Source organism: Podarcis filfolensis, assembly GCF_964270895.1.
Source record: "Podarcis filfolensis genome assembly, chromosome: 5".
NCBI lineage: Eukaryota > Metazoa > Chordata > Lepidosauria > Squamata > Lacertidae > Podarcis > Podarcis filfolensis.
In genome coordinates, this window is record NC_139608.1 from 7,530,710 (window position 1) to 7,550,118 (window position 19,409).

A 19,409-nucleotide genomic window follows, 5' to 3' on the forward strand; every position below is an offset into this window, starting at 1 on the left:
TGCGCATCCACCGTAACAAATTGCATTCTGGAAATTGTTCTCTCCCAACTCTTTCCCTTCTAAAATACATCCAGAAACCACAGGGAGTTAAGTTCAAGTCCTGCCTTTGTTTGGCCTTGGACTCTCAGTCTCAGTTTCCATCTAATCTGTAAAATGGGAATAGAAGTGACTGCCCTTTATCTGAAAATGGGCAGAGGAGGAAGGAGACCACAAAACACACAGACCATTGATTCAAGAACCCTGCTGGGTGTTTGGTGGCAGGAGAGAGGGCAGGAGAAGAGGGAAAGAGGAACCCTCCCATTGTGGGCTGTATAAACCTAGGTCTTGGGAGACCAGAGGTCAAATTCCCACTCAGCTATGAAGCTCACCTGGTGACCACGAGCCTCTCAGCCTAACCTACCTCACAGGGTTGTCGTGAGGATAAAATGGAGAAGTGGGGAGAATCACGGATGCCACCTGGAGCTCTTTGGAGCAAAGGTGGGATGTAAATATATTAACTAATTAATTAGTTCCCTTTCTGTTATTTCCAATGAGAAGGTTGTATACAGTCATACCTTGGTTCTCGAATGCCTTGTGACTCAAACGTTTTGGCTCCTGAATTCCGCAAACCCGAAAGTAAGTGTTCCGGTTTGTGAACTTTTTTTGGAAGCCAAGCATCTGACTTGGCTTCCACGACTTCCGATTGAGTGCAGGAAGCTTCTGCAGCCAATCGGAAGCTGTGCCTTGGTTTTTGAACATTTTCGGATGTTGAACGGACTTCCAGAATGGATTTTGTTCAAGAACCAAAGTACGACTGTATATGTCAACTCCACAGCTGGTATATATTTCCTCCTGTTTCAGGGATGCGTCAAAGGAATGGGAAGATTTTTGAACTTTTGGATTCAAACCTTCCCCTGATTTGCCCCTGCCAACCTCCCTTTCACCTCTATCAGTGTTGGCGTGCAATGATTTCTGTTTCACCTGGGAGAGTCCACATGAAATCTGATCTTCCCCTCCAAGGTCAGATCTCTCTCTCTCCCTCCATACTTAGAGGTGAACTGAAACATCCTTGGCCCCATGATCCTCTCCCAGGGACCACAGGGAGGCAGCCTAAAACTCTCACATACAACTTGAGTAAAATGTAGATGTAAAAGGTGTATATCTTTCCAAACTGTAGAGGTCTCTCTCCCCCTCTGCTTGCAATGGAGGGTAAAGAGAGAGACAAAAGATCCAGGACAATTTGATTAACCTGAAAGGCCCTGGAATTTGCCACACCTCACTGAAGAATTTAGGACATTCCCTTAGAAAGCATCTTGAGATTCCATACAAATTTAGCTCTCAGATATCACCCTCCCTGCAGAATTCTCAAGCCTAAATATTTACCAACAGGCTTCTCGGAGCTTGTTCCCAGATGAAGAGAGATGCTGCGTTTTCTCTGCCAGAAACAAATTATGTACACACAGAAGTGACTGATCTGTGTAGTGAGAAAGCAGGTTCTGAACTCATCAAGAGGTTTCATACGGAGTTGGATCATGGAGGAATTCTCAGCAGCACTGGCTGCTCTGACTGGCAGTGGTGGTCCTTTCAAAGCACCACTAAGAACTGAACCGTGGAGTATCTGCATTTAAAGGATATTAGGCAATGTAGTGTATACTGAAACTATGCAATCCATTCCCACAAGATGCAGAGATTTTCATCCAACTTGAAAAGCTTTAAAAGAGAATTAGACAAACTCATGGATGAAAAGCAGGAATCACAAGTGGGGAGAACACTGTTGCACTCATGTCCTGCTTGTGCGCTTCCCAAAGGTCTTGACCTCAAAGTTTGTGGGTTTCCCATAGGTCGTTGTGAGTATGAGATACTGGAATCCATGAGCCTTTGGCTTGATTCAGCAGGCCTCTTGTTATGTCCCACTGAGCTCCAGGTCTAGCTGGAAGACATACCCTCTTATCCTGGTATTTGCAGTGAGAACAGTTATGTTAGGGAGAAGGAATAAAAGCTTTTCCCTTTTAGGACACACCAAGCCTTTATTCGGGATGGACCTAGCCATCGATTTCTTGTCCATAGTCATTTCACAGATAGTGCTTCATAATTCTGCTCTGTTTTTGCATCTATCTACAATGATTATAATTATTTTTTAAAAAAGAAGCATGGACACTCACAACTTTGAACACATTTCCCACACAATAATATATTTTTATGCATTTCATCATAAAATACCTTTTTTACAGGGCTTTTTCTCAGCTGGAACTCAGTTCTGGCACCTCTCAGTTGGGCGCCATTGCTATTATAAGAGAACAAGGGAGGCGTTCATGGCGAGTTCCGGCACCTCTTTTTCTAGAAAAACAGCACAGCCTTTTTATATGCATTTTATCCTAGGAGGCACATTTCGGTAGGCATTGCAAACCAAGCAGATGCATTCATATGCACATTTTGTACACTTTTTTTTAAAAGCAGAAAACTTTATGGCAAAATTCAGAGATGAGCAAAAAAACCAAGGGCTAACCGTGCTCCCATCTGTTTCGTTTGCTCTGGAAATCTGAATCAGGTGAGTTTGCCTTGAAAGGTAGACTGAGCAAAATCCTTGAGCATCCAGAGCCCTGAGTGGGAGCGAAGGAAAAGAAAAAACCTTCAAGAAAGGAAGGCCCTTGTAACATCAGCAGAGACCTTCTTGTACCCTGAATCTCGCTCTCCACAGAACTGGGGGGAAACTAGCTTGCCTCTCATGCCTGCTCCCTCGAAAAAGAGCCAGGGAACTGCTCCGTTGAGGAAGGCACCCAGGATCCCACCAGATGTGCGGAGAGGAGGGTCAGAGGTTAAACCCCGACCAAGTGGCCTCTTAGCCTCCTGTCCGGAACCTTCTCTCTCCATGCGTCTCCCACAGAGATAGGCGTTGACCCGGCTTCCAACTCGCACACTTGCTAAATATAACCCTGGCTGTCATGGGTGGGTTGGCGGGGGGCGTGTGTGCGGGGGGATTGCCAAGGCGGCTCACCCAGTGGCCTGCAAGTGAACCGGAATGTTCTCTAATCCCCGCCAGGCAGGGGGTGGGCGCGGGGCAGGCAGGCGGAGGCAAGGGGGCTGACAGAGCGGGTTAATGGGAACCTGCTGGCAGTGCCATGGCGCATGATGGGGGAGGGGACGCACAGCACTTGGCATCTGCTCAGGCCCCCGAGAAACACGGGGTCACAAGTTCAGTCCGGTCGCTCCGCTCCTCTCTGCAGTGACATCTTTTCGGCCCTCCTTGCCTGTTACAAGCGCCCCAGGATGCCGGAGATGTTAACCGTGGCTCCATTTCTGACAGAAATGTTTTGTGGGGAGTGAAGTCAATGGGAAGAAGCACCCCACGCGCCTAGGGGGTTACCAGGGCAAAAGGTCTACGCGAAAACTCTAGGAAACATCTGCACCCTGCTTTTCAATTGGTATCACACTGCTTTAAACGCCCATGGCTGCCCTCAAAGAATACTGGAAAGAGTGTTTTGCTAAGGGTGCTAGGGTTGTGAGGAGACCTCGGTTCTCCTCACAGAGCGACACTTCCCATAGAGGTGGACTGTTAAACTGCACTGGGAATTGCCGCTCTGTGAGGGGAACAAGGATTTCCTAACAACTCTCTGCCCCCTTAACAAAGATACAGTTCCCAGGATGGTTTAGGACACTGGTTCCCAACCTTTTTTTTGGCGATGCCCCACCTAAGTATCTCTAAAATCCTGATGCCCACCCCACCCCATGACAGATAATTCTCATTATTCAAAAAGTGAACTCCTATTCATATGGAGGAAGCCTAAGAGGCCATTCACTGTTAATAATTCACTCTCAAATTGCCCCCCTTAAAAATCAAATTGGCACATTGGGAACCATGGGTTTAGGAGAAGCCATGGCTGTCGAGGTAATATGAAAATGCTTCAAATGCATGGTGTGGATGTGAAGGAAGAAGGGAAATGGCGCTGACTCCTGGCGATATGACAATGGCAGGAATGCACCGCCAGTAGCCCTAACGATGTTTAGGGTTTGGAGGGAGCTTGGGGGGGGGCAAACTGAACCCCGCCCCCCACTCCGCAAGGGTAGGGGGTGTCTGACAACAGTGCAGACCCTCTACTGCCCCACATTTCCCCTTCCTGCCCACCAAGTGTCTTCACCGAATTAGGAGAGCTAAGCGCTCTCTATTTGGGATTTGGGGGAGGGTATTAGGTGCTGGAGAGAAGGCTTCTATGACGGAAATACACCCTCCCCACCCCCAACAGAGAAACAGAGCTTTGTGATACGAATGTAGGGATTGGGGCTCACAATGGGACAGAAACAGCCTGCGTTCGTGGCAAAAGGGGGTGGGTGGAATCTGGCCTTGCAGCTAATGGGGTTTGGGTTCATGGCCAGGTCACCATCAGGCTGCTTCTTTGCCAAGTGCAGGGGAGGGTCGGCTTGGCTTAAACTCCCCCTGTGCTTAATCCGGTTGGACATAGATTTCCATCTCTGTTCGTTTAAATCATCCTTTCCAGCAATCCCTCCCACCCCCACCTCCCAAACCACCTCCAGCTCCCTCCTGCGCATGACAAGGTCAGAAGAGAAGCTGTGAATGCCAGTGGTTCAGCCATCACCACTCTTTGAAGTGCTGTCATGGGCTACCGTGCTCATGCCCCACTGGTGCGCCTCCCATGCGCATTGGTTTGGCCACTGTGCGGACAGAGCATAGGACAGGATCATATGCTGAGTAAGACCATAGTGGTCCATCTAGAACAGGGGTCAGCAAACTTTTTCAGCAGGGGGCCGGTCCACTGTCCCTCAGACCTTGGGGGGGCAGACTATAAGCTGTCCCCCCCCCCAAGACTCTCTTCTCCCATCTTCACAGCACCGGACAAGCCCTGGTAGCTGCTTACCTGTGGCTTGCAAGCGGTAGGGGTGTTGGGATGCGTCCGAGGATACAGGGGCATTTGGCAGGCCCCCAGCTGGCTCCAGCCACCGGCCGGCAGCCAGGCAAACTCTGGTTCTTGGAACAGCATATATCAGCGACTCGAGCCTCAAAGCCTTCAGAGACTGAGCACGCTCTAATCAGCAGAGTGAATAACTTTTCACAATGGAAGTGGCGGACAGAGGCATATGTAAGCATATTTACAGGCATTTATTCAGCATCAGGAACAAAGGAAAAACATGTCTGCTTCCCTTCGTGTCCAAGCAAAACAGCAGTATAGGCAAAAGCGATATACAACGGAAGTTCCCAGCAGACTGTGCTGGAAGTAAACAGACATGTGACATACAACAATCCACACATCTGTTCTAAAGGTGGAATGGAACTATATCCTAACAAGGGGCTGGCGGCGGCGGCGGGGGGGACGATGAACGGCACGCGAAAGGACTCCGGAGACGGCATGCTTAAAATGGTGGCTGTTCAAGCGCTGCTGCTGCTGCTGGCACCAACAAAGCCCAGCCCTCTTCCTCCTCTAGGCAGGGCGGGGAGAAGCCAGGAGGAGGGAGGGAGGAGGCACCACCGCCACCACCGTTTGAGGGAGAGGGAAAGAACACATACACTGGCAATCCACGTGGCGCTTCCCGGACCTTCTGCGGGCCAGTTCCAGAAGGCAATTGGGCCTGATCTGACCCACCGACCTTAGTTTGCTGACCCATGATCTAGAAGCATAGAATCATACAATTGGAAGGGACCCAAAGGGTCATCGAGTCCAACTCTCAACCTATACTGCATCCTAGTGTATTCTACCATGCCTAGAAGCACATAGCCTTTAACATCCCTCAGATGAGAACAATTCCCAGAATGCAATTTGTTACAGTGGATGCACATGGCAGCATCAGCCTCACACGCACCAACATTACGAGTTGGAAGAGGATGCTCAGGAAAGGATGATATTGTAAATAGCCCTTATGGTTTGAAATGTGCCAAGATATCAGAAAGCCAGAGAGGTGCCTGAGCAGACTCTGTGTGTTTACATGTGTTGATTTTAGTGCTCTGCACAGCTTCTACCTCTTTGCACAGCACACAGTATAAATTATGCAAAATTAGATCAATCATGTAAATTTGTTTGCTTTCCATAATTTAGGGAAATTCTGGAATCCAATCAAAAGCCAGGAAGCCTTTCTTAATTCCAGGACTGTCTCTGGAAAATCAGGACATTTGGAGGGTATGGAAGCGCCTCTCCAGGGTTTCAGTTGGGGGCCTTTCCCAGGAGTTCTTGGAGATACTAGGGATTGAATCTGGGTCCTGCAAGACAAATGCTCCACTTCTGAGCTACAGCCCTGTGCTGGACTGGATAGGCCAGGAGTTGCATTCACTTTGATTTCTCGGGTAGACTCTCAAACTATAGTTGGTGCAAAATAGTGGCCAGGTTCCTTGGGGTAGGTAGAAGGACCAGCTGTCTCTCAACTCTGTAGTGTAGCTGGATCCAATTTTGCAGCTCGCAGCCTAGGAAGAGTGACAGTTTGCAAAACGAAGCCGAAAAGCAAAAGCTCTCTCTCTTTTCTTCTTCTGATTGAACACATGTGTTGGCAGAGGTGATGCTTATTTGAACCAGTAACCAGCGGATTGTTCACCCATGTTACTTGCCGCTACATAATCAAAAAAAGCCCGATCGTTACAACGCAGTAAAACAAAAATTTCAAACGGACAGAAAAGTTGTATTTGGCAAAAACTGCAAAGCGTTCCTGAGAAATAAACAATGGCTATCTCAAGACTCTTTAAAACTGCCAGCAATAAATATCTCAAAAAACCCAAAGCCAATAGCTCAGCACAGCAGGGTGCCAAATCTCCATCTTCATGTCCAAAACTCGCTCCCGGGAGAACAGGCTTCAAAACACCTCAGAGCTTGGGTGGCAGAAGGGAGGTTGCAGTGAGGAAGAACAGCACAAGGCAAACGAAGAAAGACATAAGGGTTTCATATATGAGAAGAAAATGTTGGTTTCTTATACTGATTCTAGTAGGTTTTTGCTTTTCATTTCCCCATGTGAGGGGACAGTGTTGACAAATGTGGTGGTGTGGCAAGGGCCTTCTTGGGCCTCCCTGGAAATGAACCCAAAGAACAAAGACTCCTCTAGAATTGCCGTATGACAGGGAAGTTTGCCCGGAAGCAAAACGGAGGCCCAATTCACTTCATTATGGTGAAGCTACCTCCAAAAGCCCTGCTATAGCCTCAGTGCTATTTTTCTAGAAAAAGAGGTGCCAAAACTCACCAGGAACGCCTCCCTCTTTCTCTTAGAATGGCAATGACCCCCACTTGAGGGGTGATGGAACTGAGTTCTGGAGAGTTCCAGCTGAAAAAAAGCCCTCTCTGGCCTTCTTTTTACTGTGCAAATTTTGTTAAGTGCAGGGATTTTATTTGTAATGAGGCATGTCCAGCCGTGCAATCTCTGGCGGAATGTCCATATAGGTCAGCAACAGTTTTACAACACCATCAGCTGCTTGCATACAACTGGTTAAAGTTTTCAGCAGAGTTTCCCAACTCAATTTCCCCTGAGACGCAGAAGGTTCCACAGAGGTCTGGTTTTCCCCTAATGCTGTAAAGTCAACAAGAAGGCCAGGACTGAACCCAGTTGGGACTTTGAGACATCCCTGAAGGAAGGGAAGAATGGCTGAGGCAGACTTTCGTCTTTCAAATTTCAGTGGCACCCTATTCAAGGCCAAAATTGGGTGCCCCCCCCTTCTTGCCTTTTGTTGTACTCTATTCTGCAGATGGTGACAACAGTTACAAAATTAAAATTCTTGGGATAAAAGCAATGACAAACCTAGACAGCATCTTAAGAAGCAGAGACATCACATTGCCAACAAGGGTCCGTATGCTTAAAGCTATGTTTTCCCCAGTAGTGATGTATGGAAGTGAGAGCTGGACCATAAAGAAGGCTGATTGCCAAAGAATTGATGCTTTTGAATTATGGTGTTGGAGGAGACTCTTGAGAGTCCCATGGACTGCAAGAAGATCAAACCGATCATCCTTAAGGAAATCAGCCCTCGGTGCTCACTGGAAGGACAGCTCCTGAAGCTGAGGCTCCAAAACTTTGGCCACCTCATGAGAAGAGAAGACTCCCTGGAAAAGACCCTGATGTTGGAAAAGATTGAGGCACAAGGAGAAGGGGACGACAGAGGACGAGATGGTTGGACAGTGTTCTCAAAGCTACCAGCATGAGTTTGACCAAACTGCGGGAGGCAGTGGAAGACAGGAGTGCCTGGCGTGCTCTGGTCCATGGGGTCACAAAGAGTCGGACACGACTAAACAACAAAAAATTCTCTAGGTCATAGTTGTGATGTCCTGCAGCACCCCCTAGGTTCAGCACCCAGTGTGGTGAAACCAGTCACGCTGCCCTAAACCCATCTCTTATGTGTGGGGCAGGACCTGCTGCTTCCAGGGGCAGCCTGGAAGGTGGATATTGTTGATGCTCCCGCCTGCAGACCCAAAGGTGCCAACTTCAATAAAATATTGTGGGGGGCCAATGTAAGCCCTGCATAATCGATCACATGATGCAATGCATGCACACCATTTGAATGAGAACGTCCGTCAAATTCGTGGGCGCTCAGCCCCCTCAAATATTTTAGTGTAGTCCCCACGGCCCCTAGGAGTTGGCTCCTATGGGTCCAAGGTTGCAGCTTCACGGAATTGGCTTCCCTGCCAGGACATAAGGAGCCAGAGCACAGAGAGGCATGTGCCTCCCTCCAGCTCCACCTCACCCCAGCCCTTTCTGTGCCCATTTATTCACCCTGAAAGTATCTGTTTCTTGGCAAGAACTGGAAGGTTATGACCCGCCTGGGGCCCTGTGTTGCGCCAAAATGATCCGCTGCCACTCTGTTGATGGCTCGGAGAAGCCCGTCTGAATTGATCAGCATCCATGTCCCCTCCCAGGCAGAGGGGGTCGCGCCTCAGCCGGGTCGCTGGGAGAGGAGTGGGTCAGGCTGCAGCTGGGTAGGCGCTGAGCCAGTCCTTCCCCCCATCTCCCCACGCTCATGAAGGACAAAGCTAGCAGTATCTAATAGCCATGGGGGCTTTGTTCTACCTCCCAGCGTGTGACGTCGGCACGTCGCGTGGCACACATTACCGAGGAATGTTGAGGGGGCCTGGCCTTCTCCTGGGAATTTTTTTTGGGGGCCCTCAGCCCCTCAGCCCCGCACCCCAGATGGTGCCCTTGCACACAGCTCTCATTGTTGTAGCTACCTCCAGGTCATGGAGAAGAAAAAGTCATGAGGTGCAAAGAGAGGCTGGGAAAAACAGATAACCATAGGGCAGGGATGGGGAAATTCAGATGCTGCCTTTCAGCTGCCTATGTCTTCTTTTTCCCCTGAGTCCGTCCCAAGCAATCTGAGACTCTGCCGGTGCACCTGTCTCTGCTCCACCCTCTTCATACCTCTTCTGGTTCTGGGAGACCAGGGGGGAGACCCCCAGGCTTCTTTACCAGCCTGACTCGCCTCTGCCACTTGGCCTCCCTCATTCTACTCTCCTGCTTCAGCTTCTGCCTCTGTCTGGACTTCTCTCTGCCACAGACTCCCCCTGCTCCCTAAACCCTGTTGTGCTCTTGACCCCCCCGTCTTCTCCCTCTGACCACTCATTGTTGTCCCACCACCAATCCCCGTCTCTGAGCCATCTTCCTTTGGGGGTTCCCCATCTGGTGTCTCCCACTACTCTTGTGTGTCCAGCTAGTCTGTGACACAGGTTAAAGATGTATTCCTTGCTCTTTCCACTGCTCCCTCTGTCCCCACCCGCCACCAACATGCGGCTCTCAGAAAGTTGCCCAGAAGAGAATGTGGCCCTTGACCTTAAATAGTCTCTCCTCCCCTGCTCCAGGGAAAGAAGCCATGCCACGTTCAGTTCACATTCCTGAACATCTCTCCATCTCTCTCTCTCCTTTGTGGATGCAAGAAGTTTGCAGCTGGCCTTAATGCGCAGAACTTCCCCGCTTCCGGGAGGGGGCAGGGAGGGAAGAGGTCACCCCGAGAGCAGCCACTTTGCCTCCCCCCCCCCGCCGTCACCTCCCTTTCAATCGCAGCTCCAGGGCTTGGAGAGGCTCACAGAGGCGTTATTATAGCACCAGGGGAAACACCGCTGGGCTTGCAAGCCTTGTTTGCGGCATGCACCAGACCGTGTCCTTTCGCCGTGTTTTCATGTAAACACATCAAAACTCCCCCTGCCCTGCTCCCCCAACACAACGTTGACATGTCTGTTGGCTTCCCCTGGGATTTTAGCCTGGGCTGCAAGCCTTCTGGCTAGGATCACAGGTCTTTCCTTTCTCTCAAGTTCCATCCAAACTGAACTTACTCCGAAGTAAATGGGGAGGCCTCGCCATGCTGGAAATTGCAATGATTTGGGGGAGAGTTCATCATGTGCAGCCAATAGGCCTGTCTTACTTTGCTGCAGTTGGTGGAAGATGCCTCTTCTCAGCAACTCTTAAAGATCTAGGAGCCGTACCAGGATCTGAACCTGTAAGTCATTTTTATTATTTGTTTGTTTATTGCATTTATAGCGCATCTTTTTCTCCTGTGAGCTCAAATTGGCACACAAAGTTGTAATCCCATTTAATCCTCACATTAGGCTGAGAGGCAGCAATCGGCCCAAGGTCACCCAGTTGGCTTCACTGCTGGGTACGAATTTGAACCCTGGTCTCTCCCAGGTCCTAGTCCGACACTCTAACCACTATGCCACGCTGACATCATCAGTGACTCTTCGTTCCCCATTGCGTGAATGACCCACAGAGGGAATTCTCCTCCTAGCTCATCCTGTCCAAACATACTGGGCAATGTGCCCAAATTTCTTTGTGGCATGTGTGAATAGATTTTTTTTTGTGTGTGAATTATTTATGGGGCACAGTTTTATTTTACACAATTAATATCTGCCTCCAGGCTGTCAGTATTTTACAGGAGGTGTTCAAGTGTACAACAGAACTTTAAAGGTAAAGGTACCCCCTGACTGTTAGGTCCAGTCACGGATGATTCTGGGGTTGCGGCGCTCATCTCGCTCTATAGGCCAAGGGAGCCAGCGTTTGTCCGCAGACAGCTTCCAGGTCATGTGGCCAGCTCTGGCGAACCAGAGCAGTGCACAGAAACGCCGTTTACCTTCCCGCCAGAGTGGTACCTATTTATCTACTTGCACTTTGACGTGCTTTTGAACCGCTAGGTGGGCAGGAGCAGGGACCGAACAACGGGAGCTCACCCCATCGCAGAAATTCGAACCGCTGACCTTCTGATCGGCAAGCCCTAGGCTCTGTGATTTAGACCACAGCGCCACCCGCGCCTCTTATCAGAACTTTAGGTTTGCACGGTTAAAAGTGGATTAATGGGCTCTGTTGTCCTAGAGCAGGGGTGTGCATAAGGAACCTTTGGCACTCCAGATGTTGCTGAACTACAGCTCCCATCATCCTTGGCCACTGGGCCTGATGGGAGTTGTAGTTCAGCAAACATCTGGAGGGTCAAAGGTTGCCCTAGCCTAGACTGAGCAAGGAAACTTTTTTTTAGTTTTTTAAAAAAGCCCTCACAGAGTTTTTGCAGTTCGGAAAGCAAGAGGGGAAGGCATTGACAAAAACGTCAGACCCTCCAAGTGTCCCCATTTTCCAGGGACACCCCTTATTTAGGAGAAGCCATCCTGGTTTCTGATTTAATCCCAGAATGTCCTACTTTTCCACAGGATATCCCTATTTTCATTGGAAAAATGTTGGAGGATTTAGAGTTATCCCCTCCCGCCCCCGCCAAGCCATCTGAAGGCAATCCTGTATAGGGAAGCTGAATGTTTTAATATGTTTTCCATATATGTTGGAAGCTGCCCAGAGTGGCTGGGCAACCCAGTAAGATGTGTGGGGTATAAATATTAAAATTATTGTTATGAAATGGGACGTCCCTATTTTCATCGGAGAAATGTTGGAGGGTATGAAATGTGGGATGAATGAATGATGGATGGGAAATCACGGAAACACAGTGTAAGCAAATGACGATCAGTGCTCATTGTCATGTAACCACCCTGTAAACAAATGAGAAGTCACGCTCAATAATGATCAGATTTAGTCTAACCACTAGGCAAGAGCAATGCAAGCAAATCAAGGTGAGTGCTGAATAAATAGCTTGCCCGGAGGAGTCTTGTGTTTTAGCAAGCCCTCGGAAATGATTTATAAGTATTAAAATTATGTTTCATTTCACTGCACACAGGTGGTGTAGTGACAATAAAGGTTTCTTATATTATTATTAAAAAAGACTTGTAAATATTAAACAAATAATAAAACAAACAAATAAACCAACCAGCCAACCAACCAACCGGGCCTGTCTGATTCTCATAAGAGATTATTCTTTATGGGATATTATGCAGTCAAATTTACTTGGTTACAGCATTTTTCATTTATAGCTATACAAAAGGAAGGGGCTGGCCCGTTATGCTGCAATTATAAAAGTAACTAATTGAGCTAAGTCTAACTTACTCCTGAGTAGATACATGTAGGCTTGCATTCTGTATATTTCAACCTTGCTCCCATTATTGGTTCAGAATTGGGGTGCCTTGTCTCCCACCTGGTCTTGAAACCGTCACCCTCATCTATTTTCAGTGACAACAACAAATCCTGAAGCTGAGACAATTAGTCTGTCTTTCTTAGAAAGCAAGGACTTAACTGGACGGTGTTGTAGAGTCATTGTACCTCTCTCTGTGCAATACAAAACTCTCCAATTGTAGACACCATAAGTATTTCAGAGAAACACTGCCTAATTTCTCATCCACCTCTTCCTGTGAGAAGTGACGGCCTCTGTGCTTTGCATCCTTTAAATATACCACATAGCCATTTCGGAGACATTTCCAATAAGTGAAATGTGCTCATTATAAACCAAGGAGGCCAACAGGGAGATCTTGGAATAGAGCAAGACCCTCAATTTGTCCCTGACAGATAAAGCAGCCATAATACAAATAATGGGTTTAGAAAGGAATTATGAATGTTTCCCTTTAACTTTCCATACGGGGGCTAACGTTGGAATATCGACACAACGTTCATGGCTTATAGATTTCCACTCTTTCTGTTTCCAAAGGGGCTGGGGGTATTGCTTCCTCCCGGCATGCCTTGCTGCAACCTGAAATATTTTTGCACGATCTAACCAAATTAACCGTCGCTGCTTCTACATAGCAGGTTTTTTTTTATTGCAGCAATTAAAAATAAAAATAAAATACTAGAACCACCAGTATACAGTTGACAATAACAATGTTATCATTATCTGAGGTTTAATAGCCTTGGTTGCTGTTTTTTCAAACATAGAGTTAATTCTATTACAGTTTAATTATTTTTAAAATGATTATATTTTATACGTTTTGAGCTTTTTGCATTTTGTCTGTCTTGTTTTGATTTGCGTGAGCTGCCTTGAATTCTGGTCTAGAGTCACAAGAATAGGATGGAGTTATCCATGCTGTCTCTCTCCCATACACACATCTCAGTTGGTGGCGCATGAGACTCTTAATCACAGGGTCACGGGTTCAAGCCCCACGTCGGGCAAAAGATTCCTGTATTGCCCTTGTGGTCCCTTCCAACTCTACAATTCTGTTTTCCTATAATATATACAGTGCTTTTTTCCCTGGGGGTACGCAGGAGTATGCATACCCCTAAACATTTTGTGAATCTAAGTTGGGCCTCATTGAGGGGCAGTATTTTTTTATTTTATATTTTTATTGATACAGCAAGAAAAAAGAAAAAAACACAAATACCAAATTACACACAGGAATAACCATAAACACATAATTTTCTTAACAAACAATAAAACATATATTGGTCTTAACACTAAAGACCCAACCTCCCGTCTATTCCATATTTCGATTTCATATTGCTTATTGCCAATACACTTTTATCATAATTAAGCTTTTTCTTAATATATCTAATTTCTTATATCTACCTTGCAACTATTACTGAAGTTCCTTGAATGCTGCAACAGAATTTAAACTACTATATTTATTTTTCAAATACTCTTTGAAAACCTCCCATTTTGAAACAAATTGAGGGCAGTATTTCAATATGAGTAGGAAAATGAGAGTATCCCTAAACATTTTTGTGTGTGTGCATGTGTGTGTGTGTGTGTGTGTGTGTGTGTGTGTGCATTCATTCTTTGGCGATCACTCGTAGCTGAGTAAGATTGTCTTCCATAAACACGGTTTTATGGAAGGCCAATTCTGGAGGCCAATTCTGGATCCACACATCCTTCCACAGTGGGGACCTTGGTTTCCAGGCAGGAGCTGATCACGGTGTAGATTTGCTAAGCCTGCCTTCCTCCTAACATGTTTCTCCCTTGCATCCTGAGTTCGAGTGTCTTCAAAGTCCATGACACCTTTAGTAAAAGGCTGTTCTCCAATAGGAGTGCTCGCAGGCAAGTGTTTCCCAACTGCTGGTGTTTATACTACATTAAAAAAAAAAATGCCTTGAGAGAGTATTTAAACCTCTTTTGTTGACCACCAGCATGACGCTTTCCATTTTTAAGTTTGGAATAGGGTAGTTGCTTTGGAAGACGATCATCAGGCATCCGCGCAACATGACCAGTCCAATGAAGTTATACACACACACACTCTCTCACACACACACACTGTTTCAAATATTAGGGTGATAAAGCACATTCTCATGCTTCCAATATTTTTGCACTCTCTGTATGACACCATCTTTGTCCAAATGCCACCCTATATTTTCTCACCCATTTAATCCAGATTTAGGGTTTAGCCACACTTCCATTGGTCTTCGGTTTCCTTTCGTTTGTTCTGTGCTTTCTAGGCTCAAGTCAGAGAGGTTCTCCATTTGCCTAGCCGCTTTCCCTCTGTTCTCTGCTGCATCTGCAGAAAACTCGATTGAAGTTTGTTCTGATTCAGAGGTAAACAACGGGTTTTCCCAGGGAAAGTTGAGCAACAAGAGAAAAACTTCTCAGGAAGCACAGGGCAAATAGAAACCTTCCTTCCTTCCTTCCTTCCTTCCTTCCTTCCTTCCTTCCTTCCTTCCTTCCCTCTTTTCAGCTTTTTTTGTGAAAACAAACAGTTCCGGTAAAAGAGGCATTGAGGGTCTGCTGTTTGGCGTAGCAGCCAATGGGTCACCTATAATGTCCAGTTCTGTCCTTAGACTGCCGCTAAATTCACAAGAACAAAGGAGAGCGGAGAAATTCAGTTTCGTTCACATCTCACTGCAAATCTACCTAAACCACACTTTCCGGAACTCTAAGCGAACAGAGACACCGTCATCTTTCCAAGTCTTTTTCTCGATTTTGCCATGCTGTTCCCCGAGCAAAATGTGCTTTTTACAAAAATGCATGTATTGGGGCAAAGTATGCATAAAATTGCATATGCTAGTGAAAATAATATGCAAACACATGTATTAGGGGAAATTGTATGCAAAACTGTGTCTGTTAGAAGCAATGCACTCTAAAGCACTGAAACTTTTTCATGATGAGTTTCAAAAAAGAAAAAGGAAAAAAGAAACGTAAGATTGGAAAAAATGAGAAAGGCCATGGCAATATGAAAAAGTTTTATTTAGAGACTCGAAAGGGTGGTTTAGGCATACAAAATTGCCCAACGTTATTACCACGCAGTATCTAATCTAGTTCTGCAAGGTGATGAAAATAAAATATGGTTAGCAATTCTGGCCAGAAGCTTCCTATATTACACTTAGCCAAAAAAAAAGAAAAAAAAAGGAAGGAACCATTGACAATCCCTTATTAAAAAATATTTTAACTGTCAGGGAAAATTGGAGTAAAAAATTACTTCCTCACTCCCACCACCACGGACACATCCCCCCTCCCAAACCATTTTTCTTTGAAAACAACAAATTCACTTTATTTAAAATTTGGAGAAGGATTGGCTTATCCCATCTAAAAGGCTTTTATGTAGGTTATAGACCCAAGCCTGGTGCTCAAATAGTGGTGCAACGAACAGATGTTGGGTATTCAGTGTTTCAAATATACCAGTTTTTTCAATGCCTGAATTAATTAGCCAAGCAACTAGATCAGGGGTTCGTAAAATGTGGTCTATGGACATACTTCATTCAGGTGGTCTGTGGCATGTCTGTGGATTTGAAGATGGGAGGTAGCACATCTGTTGCATTAAACATTCATGTTGGTTTTAAAATGTTTCTAATAATAATAATAATAATAATAATAATAATAGATTTTTAACATATGGGAAAATATAAAACATTTTAATATAAAGTTTATCAAAAGGAATAGAAAATCTAGTTACAATAGATAAAATTTGCATTAACTTTCTGGACAGGCACATAATAAATAAGGGATCCACTCAGGTGGGAACATCAGGTGACCATCTGAACCGTGTTTTTTTTAAACTTTCCCATTTTTCCATCTCAGGATAGAAGGGTAACAAATGAGGAACGCTATAAAGGAGGTGTGAACAGTTCCAGAACCAAAATAATCCAATTCCATTTAAAGGCTGGAGATGGAGACCTCCCATGTATGTCACAAAATCATACCATATCAAAATTAATTTATCCTCTTTTACTTTGGCCTCTAAGAACTCTCAACCTGAACGTCAGTTTTTCAAGTTTCCCCCTATACCTTCTCATTCCAATAGTCTAGATTAGGCTCTGCCCGAGGCCCTCTGAAATTTTGCAATTGTGAATTGTGCTGCAACGAGAAAATGTCCAACTAACTCCTTGCTATTCACAATGGCATCATCCTCTGTAAATAATCGGAAGAGTGCCAGTTGTGGAGATGGTGTCGGCCGGCATTTTATAACAGTTCCAGTTTCAAGGAATGCTGCATTTGAAAAACATTTCATTTCATTTTTATTTTTATTTTATTTTGCATACCTTACTTTATTGTATTCCACTTTGAATTCTATGGAAATAAATGAAGTAATAAAATTGCAATTTAAAACCATACAGCATCTAGCACGACGCACTAGTATAATCAGAAAAATCTCTGGCCAAGACCTTCAGCAATTTTCAAGCATAGCTGTCAACTTTCCCCCTATTTAAAGGGAAATTTCCTTACCCCGAATAGGATTCCTCGCAAGAAAAGGGAAAAGTTGACAGCTATGTTTTCAAGTGGTCCAGGAGTCCAAAAAATGTGGAAACAACTGAACGAGGCTTCTCAAAATGTTTGAGAACTTTATAGTCTAAACAGGCACTAACGCAAAGGTTATCTCTCGGACATCTATGAAATAATTATAGATAAAACCTCTGGGACACAGGTAGTGTTGAAAAAGAATATGGGAACATGATCTGCAAATAGAAATCTTGAGACAGATGGAGAAGGGCATGCAACGAAGTAGCCTTTTAAACCTGTTCCAGTAAAAGACAGGGGAAATCCATTAAAAATAATTTCTCTTTGGCACCTAAGCCCACAACTTTTTAGCAGGATAAATAATCCACCTTCTCCAAATTACTGAGGAGGCTGCAGGGAAAATATGTGGTCTTCTTCCAGCAAGGGAAGCCCATTCTGAATAAAAGTTTTTCAGGAAATAAGCAAAATTACCATCCAATATGAACTCCTTGATCCCTGTTTGACTATAGAAACAATTTTCAAGGGACTCTCCAAATCTGTATTGCATAGCTAAGGGGACAATGTAAGAAGATCGAAAGCAAGAGCCATCCATTTGCACCCTTAGCCAGCCAGATTCCTCTGAGCACTCACTAGAGTAGCAAGGCATGAAAGTGCCAGCCTTTTCCTAACCTTTGGTACTTGGAGGTATACTGTCTGTGTACATGGAAGTTTCATTTAGCTGCCTGGGGGAGTAGCCCTTGCAACTCATCCTAAAATCCGACTCTTTTCAGCGCTGGCGTAACATCTCTCTACAGTGGTACCTTGGTTCCCAAACGCCAAAAACCTGGAAGTAAGTGTTCTGGTTTTTGAACGTTTTTCGGAAGCTGAACAATAGGCTGTTGGCTATTGTTTCCACCTGCACCAATCCAAAGCTGCACCTTGGTTTTCAAACATTTCAGAAGTCAAACGGATTTCTGGAACAGATTGAGTTTGGCGCTTTTGTTTTTGCTATTTATTTTGCGTTTTTGTTTTTGAGGCTTTTTCGGTTAATTTGTTTTTGTGACTGTGTGGAACCCAGTTCAGCTACTGATCGATTGATTGTGTGACTGCGGAAATGGACAAAAGCCCTCCACCCAAACAATGACTATCATTAGTGCAGGTAAGAAAAAAAAAGGGATTTATCATCTGCAATACTGTCTTCTTTATTTTATAGTACAGTACATTGATTATTGCTTTCATTTTATGGATCAATGGTCTCATTAGATAGTAAAATTCATGTTAAATTGCTGTTTTAGGGGTTGTTTTTAAAAGTCTGGAACGGATTAATCCGTTTTGCATTACTCTCTATGGGAAAGTGTGCCTTTGAACGCTTTGGTTTTGGAATGGGCTTCTGGAACGGATTAAGTTTGAGAACCAAGGTACTACGAAGCAGACACGGCCAATCTCATGCCCTCCCGACAGCTGTTCTGGCTGGGGCTGATAGGTTTGTTGTTGTTTAGTCTTTCAGTCGTGGCCCCCTGGACCAGAGCACACCAGGCACTCCTGTCTTCCACGGCCTCTCGCAGTTTGGTCAAACTCATGCTGGTAGCTTCGAGAACACTGTCCAACCATCTCGTCCTCTGGGGCTGATAGGTATTGTAGTCCAAAACATCTTGAAGGCATGAGGTTGGCAAAGGATCCTTTATACACTTGAGCACCTGAGCTCTGGTTTATGGTGGACCCAGCCCTTCCTTCCCACCATGCGTTCTATATAGAAACCATTGACTTTAGAAGTCCCAATTCCGATTGTACATCTAGGTCAATATTGCTGGCATTGATGTGCAGGGGCTGTCACAATGTCAGACTGGGTCCTCTCCCGGCCCTATTTGGAGATGCCAGGTTTTGAACCTGGACCTTCTGCATGCAAGGCAGGTGTACAGCCCCTGAGCTACAGCCCTTCCAGGTCTCTCTGCTGATTAGAAACCAGAGGAGATAGGATAGCCATTTTCAAATAGCTAAAGAACTGTCAGGTATCCCTGTATCAAGTTCATCCATTTTGTCAACTAAATGGTTTTAATTCGATTTTGCATAAAAGTGCATTTGTCTGCTACTATATTGAATTTTATTGTGTTATTATCTTCCTTAGTGGGTCATGCAAACTGCTATTCTGAATAATGCTATTTCTTCTTCTTCTTCTTCTTCTTCTTCTTCTTCTTCTTCTTCTTCTTCTTCTTCTTCTTCTTTAGCAATCACTTGTAGCCAAGTAAGATTGTCTTCCATGAACATGGTTTTAACAGTGAGCCTGTAAGCGACTGTGGAAGCCAATTCTGCATCCACATGTCCTTCCACAGTGGGGACACGGGTTTCTGGGCAGGAGTTGATCATGGTGAGGGTTTGCTAAATGTGCCTTCCTCTTAGCGTGTTTCTCCCTTTCGTCCTGAGTCTGAGCATCTTCAAAGCCCATGACACCTTTGGTAAAGGCTGTTCTCCAATTGCAGCGTTCACAGGCCAGTGTTTCCCTGCTGTCAGTGTTTATACTACATTTCTT

General features: G+C 45.5%; 1 long non-coding RNA gene across 1 annotated transcript; it reads left to right on the forward strand.

The window, feature by feature from the left end:
* Nucleotides 1-18,380, forward strand: LOC310762303. The gene is made up of 3 exons (XR_014547943.1): nt 1-999; nt 10,317-10,381; nt 17,961-18,380. It is a non-coding gene; the product is annotated as an uncharacterized lncRNA (long non-coding RNA).
* Nucleotides 18,381-19,409: the final 1,029 nt, after the last annotated feature.